Source organism: Aptenodytes forsteri, unplaced genomic scaffold, assembly GCF_000699145.1.
Source record: "Aptenodytes forsteri isolate BGI_AS27 unplaced genomic scaffold, ASM69914v1 Scaffold1, whole genome shotgun sequence".
Lineage (NCBI taxonomy): Eukaryota > Metazoa > Chordata > Aves > Sphenisciformes > Spheniscidae > Aptenodytes > Aptenodytes forsteri.
Window position 1 is genome coordinate 3236195 of NW_008795035.1, and position 6980 is coordinate 3243174.

Consider the following 6980-nt stretch of genomic DNA (forward strand, 5'->3'; position numbering starts at 1 on the left):
ATACCATTGATATGTCAGCAATGCTGTGAAAAAGGTCTTGCCAGAGAAGAGCAAGGACCAGCAGCTCTGTAAGGGACAGGAAACCAGTAGCCAAACTTGATAACAAGGCTAGCAAGGGACAGCCTCACAAGCCTAAGCCCAAGCCCACAGTACCCAAGCAGCATAAGCCCAGGAACAATAACCAGGAGTCCAGGCCATCAGACAAACCTGCGGCAACACAACAGGTCCATAGGCAAGCCAGGAAGTCAGTCCCAGACAACAAAGTTCATAGCTATACCACAGCTAGCTCCAAGGACAGGCACACCTACAACACAGCTCAGGCCATCACAGAGTAAAGGCCCGGGCCTGGGCTTAAATAGAGCTCCTGGGCTCATGGGCAGAGGTGTGGGTGGAGGCCCCAGGTAATTAAGGCCTGTGAGGGCACTCTGAGCCCTGACAGGTTTTAGGAACAAAAACAAAGGAAACAAAAGGAAACAAAAAACAAACCCACCAAAGTCTTTCTAACATAATTAACCACTGAGCTTCCCTTCCTAAAAGAAGGTTGTTTCCCATGCTAACACAACTGGATTCATTGCTAATGTATTTATGTAATTCTACTGTCTCCAAAGAAAACGGATTTCAAATTTCATAAAAATACTTCAAATAAGGACAAAAGATTGTTTTCCTTACAGCATTGAACCCAGATATAAAAACCAATTATCAGGAGGCAGAGGTATACTGACTAGTGGATTAAGTAAAGCAAGTACCTGAAAAAATAACAATCTGAGTGCAGGTGATGCTAGCTAGGGTAATACAGGTGTTTCACATACAAGTCATTTAAAATTACTTTAATTACCTTCTGATTCAGTGCTTAGTCTTTGTGCTATCACTATATTACAATATTTGCAGATCAATGTCTTTTACTGATCCTCTATCAATAAAAATTTTAAATTACATAATCTTATCTGAAGTTTTCAAGTTAAGGCTCAATGATATATACAGTCCTGCCTTAAAAATCAGTCTAAATGAGAGTCTGACATGAATACTCCATGATTGTGTGAAGAAGAGATATAGTTGTTCTGAGGAAAGCAATATGACCTATCATAAAACCTGAAAAAGGAAAAAAAGAAAACCTATCTATCTGAACCAGAGGAAAGAAGAGAGAGGAAAAAGTACAATACATAGCTGTTGCATGGAGGAAAGGAAGTCTAAAAAAAGTGTTAAACATTTTTCAAGCTAAGTTCTGGGTGGGAAAACAGATCTGCTGAACAACTAGCTTCATACCCAAGTACTTTAAGTTTTGCTCCTGCTCAACCAGCTCTTCAAAGCAGGCATGGCAAGGATTCCTGGACAGCTTGGGGAGAATCCTTAGATGGTTCTGGGTAGACTTCTGGAATGTAGGAATGTTCCTACAAAGCACAGAGAGAATTCCTAGAAATTCTTCTTCTGGAAAGACTTTCTAGAAAGTGCAGAGGGGATTCCTTGAAAGCGTAAAGCGTTTAGGAAAATTCCTAGAAAGCACTAGGAAAATCCCTAGAAAGCCACAAGACAATTCTATATAAACTATACACTGACCTGTATAACTGTCATGTGGGATCTTCTAAGAGGGAAAATGTGAATACAAAACATGTACCTAATATCTTGTATGCCTGAAACCAATTATTTTTATAGAAATTATTTCTATAGAAACAAGCATGTGATGCTTTAAGAACGTGCCTTTAAAAAGAAAAAACTGAGAACAGTGGTCAGAAATAGACAGTCAGAATAAGCATGCATGACACTTCTTCTCTCATACACTCCCAGTTTCCAATGATTTCAGCTTGCAGAAGTTTCTGATGCCAACAGGAGTGTGGCTCTCCAGCAATCCTCTATGAGCTCTCTTCTCACGCAGACGTCCTCAATCCTGAGAACTCTCGTGAACAGCATCCTTTTCTAAGTACTTGTCCAGTCTCCCCTTGCACATACATACAATTTTGCATCCACAGCATCCTTCAGTGAAGTTCTACAGATCTACTACCCACGGTGTGATGGATTGCCTCTTTTTCTTTGTTTTGAACACAGATCTGAGTAGCATCAGTTGTTCTGGCATTGGAAGAGACCCTTAAAACAGGCATTTCCTATCCAAATTACAATTTTGCAAATCTCTTCCATAGGCACCTCGAAGTTTTCTTTCTGTGTTGAGGAGACACAGCCTACTTCTAGTCATTCCTTGCACTGAAGCCATTTCATACTTTTGATCATTCTTGTTGCCTTCTCTGAACCTTTCCCAGTTCTAATACAGATTTTTGGGGAGAGGAGATCAGAAGTACACACAGTATCTAATGTACAGGTGAACGACAAACTTAAACAGTGGGACCGAGATGGTGTTTGTTCTGTTCTCTGTTCCTTTTTCAGTTAATGCTAACATTTGATTTGCTTTTTGCACATCAAGCACCGAGCTGACATTTTAATGGAATCATCTATCCCGATGCTACAGAAGTCACCCTTCCCTTTGATCGCTCTTCCCTTCAGTTCACTGCTACATCTGTACAAAGATCCCTTTGATCGCTCTTCCCTTCAGTTCACATTTATGTATACTGAATTTCATCTGCCATTTTACTGCTAAGTCCCTCAGTCTTGTATGGTCCTTCTGTAATTCTCCACAGCCTGCTCTCATTCCTATGTTGAACGCCACACAAGGATCTCACTATTCCATATCCAAAATAAGATCTAGTGAACCACTGGATTATATATTATGCTGAAACAGATAACCAAGCATCTCTAAGCAGTAATCAAAAGGTGCTAAAGACAAATATTGACAAATGGATAAATTATCTGCTGCTGTCCATTTTTCCCCTCTTGGAAAGGCTACCACCCCAAAGAAGTGTCAAGAGAATGCAATGTGCAGTTGGGCCTCAAGTGACTCCCAAGAAAATGTAGTGTCTTAGCATAAAATCATTTCCTTGGCAACTTAAGCTAAGACAACTGAGTTTCTATTGGAAGACTTCAGGTGCAGGCACACATTTTTTTCTGATGCATCTGCAGTGACGGCAATAACTTCCAGCAGAGATGCAGCATGAATGTCATCTAAGGTGCAGTAACTTCACCATACCTTTCTGGCAGCAGGCAGAGGTATTCCGCACTCTTCTTTGAGAAATGCAGGGCCTAACCTCACAGGCCTTGCACATCCAAAATTCTTACTAACTGCAGTGGGAACTTTTTCCGTGTAAAGATACAAGACCGGATGTTCACTAGAAAATCAAGTAAACACATTGAGGGTGGCCCTCCCATAAAGACATGCAGACATACAAAAGCTCTTTACACTCCTTTCCTAAGCACATCTTTACAATTTATCTATGAAGCTTTGTTGTAACAGAGCCTGGTGTTTGAAATGTGCGATATCTAGCGTAAGTATAATACAGCATTTATACTTAGTCACAGAACCTCCACAAACACTAAAATCCTGCCCTAAAGTACATACATGCCATCTACTCACTTTGAGCTATCTTTATTTGATTAATAGACAACCACAGCACATTTTCAAATCCATTCACCATTAAAAAAGACTACGTTAAAGACTGTTAATTTGACAGTTTTAAATAAAAATTTCAGTTCTGATACTAGACATAGTCAAACTTACCAAAATTATAATCAGCTTAATATCTTCTCTACTTTGTATGCAGGGAATTATTGTAACAAGACACAGTTATTTTTATTTTGCGAGTTATAATAATTGGGAATTTTGGACACCATTCTATTCTACCAAAAAACAATTAATATATACAAAAGAAAAACAGAAATATTATTCTTTCTTTTTAGAATATTGTTAGAGTATTGTACATTCTCCTTAAAAAGAAGTTAATCTGGCCCACTAAATACAAAAGCAAAGAATAAAGGAACCTTCTTCCTCAGAAATAAACAGCGACAAACCCAACATGAAAAAGCTGAAACAGTAATGAAGCTGAAAATTATCTGAACACTCATGGTGCTGGTTTTTCAGTTTCATATTAGAAATGGAGTGAAGACAATGCTGGACAATATTTGATTTCTCCAAGAACTGATGACTACTCCCTTCAAATTATCAGATCTGAAAAGCAAAACACAGCCATTCTTGAAGATCAGCTGCCATCTAGTGAATGGTAAGCAAACTGTTTAAAACATTATTTTTATTTTTTTGACAGTTTAAACTAGATTCTTGGTGGAATACCTTTTTGCCGTTTTTTCACTGTTAATTTTGGGGTCTGTAAATTATTCAGGAGCCTGGCTATTAAAAGGTATGTATTCCAAAGCAGAGCAGTGTCAGTCAGCGATATTTTCTATTAAAATATATAAATACAGTCTTGATCCCACAGTTTGCTCAAAAAAAGCCAATCCTGCACACTTTCAAAAAGTCGTATTAGTGTTTTTGGGGCTCCACTTCATTATACTAAAAAGAACTGAACTATCAGTGTCTTAAAGTAAAATATTCAGTATTACAACAATATACTACAGCTAAAAATTGAAGAAGTTTTAAGTTAAAATTCTCTGACTGAGATGTGCACATCAAGCAACAATATCACAGTTTTTATGTTGGACACCAAGCATGTTATTGTTACATGTATGTTTTACACTTAGTAACTAATTTATAGATAACTAGAATAAAACCAAGACTATTAGCAGTGTGCATTAACACTGTCAAATGAACTATTCTTATGTAAGACTACTGTGTTTCATGAATTAGTACTTCAATCCTGTTTCACATTTTTGTGAAACAAGAAGTATTCCATTCATATTTCAGAAATTATTACTGGTAGATGCCTGCCAAGCAGCCTGATGGCTTTGTCTTGTTTTTCTCCTAAACCATCACCTGCATTTCCACAATCAATGTGATGACACAAGCTAGAACTGCCACCAAAAGAGGTCATAGCCCTCCCTCCTCTTCCAGCTGCCCATTTCAAGCCATTCTTTGTACTGACACAAGCATTTGCATGGCAGTGCAATGCACAAAATCAAGATTTAGTGCCAGGTAACTAACTCACCAAGAAAAAAAAAATAGTACTACACCAAACAAGCTCATCACCATTGCCATACTATGCTTTTCTTATTAAAAGGAAGGACAGGAATTATATAATGAAGCTGATAAAGGGTGAAACCCCCTCTTTTACTGTCTAAACTGATCACAGAACTATGATAAACAGAAGGCAGGAAGGAAAAGCGACTGATGCTGTGCTACTTATCCAATTATATTTATGCAAATCTGCATCAAAGTAAATTTTAGATTGGAAAAATAGATGGATTACTGCAAAGCACGTCTTCCATGCATTTGTCATTAAAAAAAGCAGCAAGAAGACCTAAACTTGTCCTCAGTAAAGCCAACAGAAGCTCAAATCAATAATTCAAACAACTATTATTTGGAATTCTTTGTCACTCAAGATTAGATTTGCAGGTGTTTTCCTTGTCATAAGAAATCAGATTTTCCAGATGTTACAATAAGTCTGTTACAAAGAACAACTATATATGAATATAAACCACAGAGCTCATTTCAAATATGCACTTTTCCACACTCTTCTTTCCTAAACACAACTTTTTAAAGCCAAGCAGAGGGTCTACCACTTACTTACCACTACAGTTTGGAACTCTGAAACACAAATCTGCCATTTTAAACACAGTATGTTTTTTGTTTAATTGAGTACGTACTCGAGGGCACTCATGTTTACGAGAACCTTTGAGGGAAAGAAATAAAACAAGAGAATGTGTTTATAAGACATTGGCTTGAAAATACATTCTCCTTCTTGGATTGAAAGCTCCTTAAAATCTTTTGTCTGTACATTCTCTGGACAGGCATTAGTCTGTCCCACATTAAATACCTAATACGTCTGCATATTCCATATAAGCATTTGCATACATATGCAGTACAAAAACGTGCGATGAAAAGAAACATTAAGTAGATATCCAGGAGAAAAGGAACAGAAAATAAACACTGAAAGGGGAAAATTTGGTCATAAGTTAAAAGGAAATAGAACATAGGCCTTTTTGCACTTAATTAGGCATAAGAGAAGGCTTGCTGGTTTTCACGCTGCTCAGCCCCACACCTTTTTTCTGAGTTCCTACTCAGCATTTAAAATTAGCTGGACTCTGTTAACACTGCCTGCTTTTTTTCGTATGGCTTACTAAAATATTTTGTGTACAGCCCTTGGTTCAGTAAGGAATGTGATTAAGCAGGACAGCGTCAGAAAGATTTCCTTATCCTTCCCCTCCAGAGGCCTTCAAAATACACGCTGGACAGTTCGTAGTCGTGCTATAAACCAACTTCTCTGCATTTTCTGTGAATGTAACTACATCTGACTGGTGGTGTGTTATGCCAGATCCCAATTCTTGTACGTGTGTGGTCTCAAATGAAGTCTGTATGTATACAGTACATGTGTAACTTTACTTACAATGAAGCTACTTGCAAGAATAAAATTATGCACATACTAAATCTTATAGATCATGATTTTATCTTGTATCCCATAATGCTGACAGATGTCCTGGAAGGTTTTTATAAAAGTACTGCACAATTCATGGCACAATTTAAGAAGGTGGTGGACCAAAAAGTTACATAATTAATTTTTCTTAAATGCTGACTGAGCATTTGTCAGAGCAACATACTACTACAGTTTGACCAGTTGTTGAATAAATATCTGTCCTAATTACTCGTATCAGCAGCTTCTCAAGTCAAATGTGTGGCTCCCCACCTGTTTTTCTTGACCAGCACCTATAGTTGACTCAGCCCCAACTGCTGGTGAAAAAGGTGCTACCCCGCGTCAAGGGAAGCGCTGACAGGGGGCAGGAAAGGGGAAGCCCAACTTTTGGGAACCTATTTTAAGAAGCGCCAGCCCGACAAGCCGGAGGCGCTGTGGAGACGAACTGAGGGAGGCGGGCGAGCCCCGCCAAGACCAGCTCTGTGGAGAACAAGGCGAGTGGCAACGAGGGGGGGAGGGCGGCAATCCATTTCGTCTGTGGGAAGAGGGTATAAGAAGCCAAGAGAAGGCATGCAGCCAAGC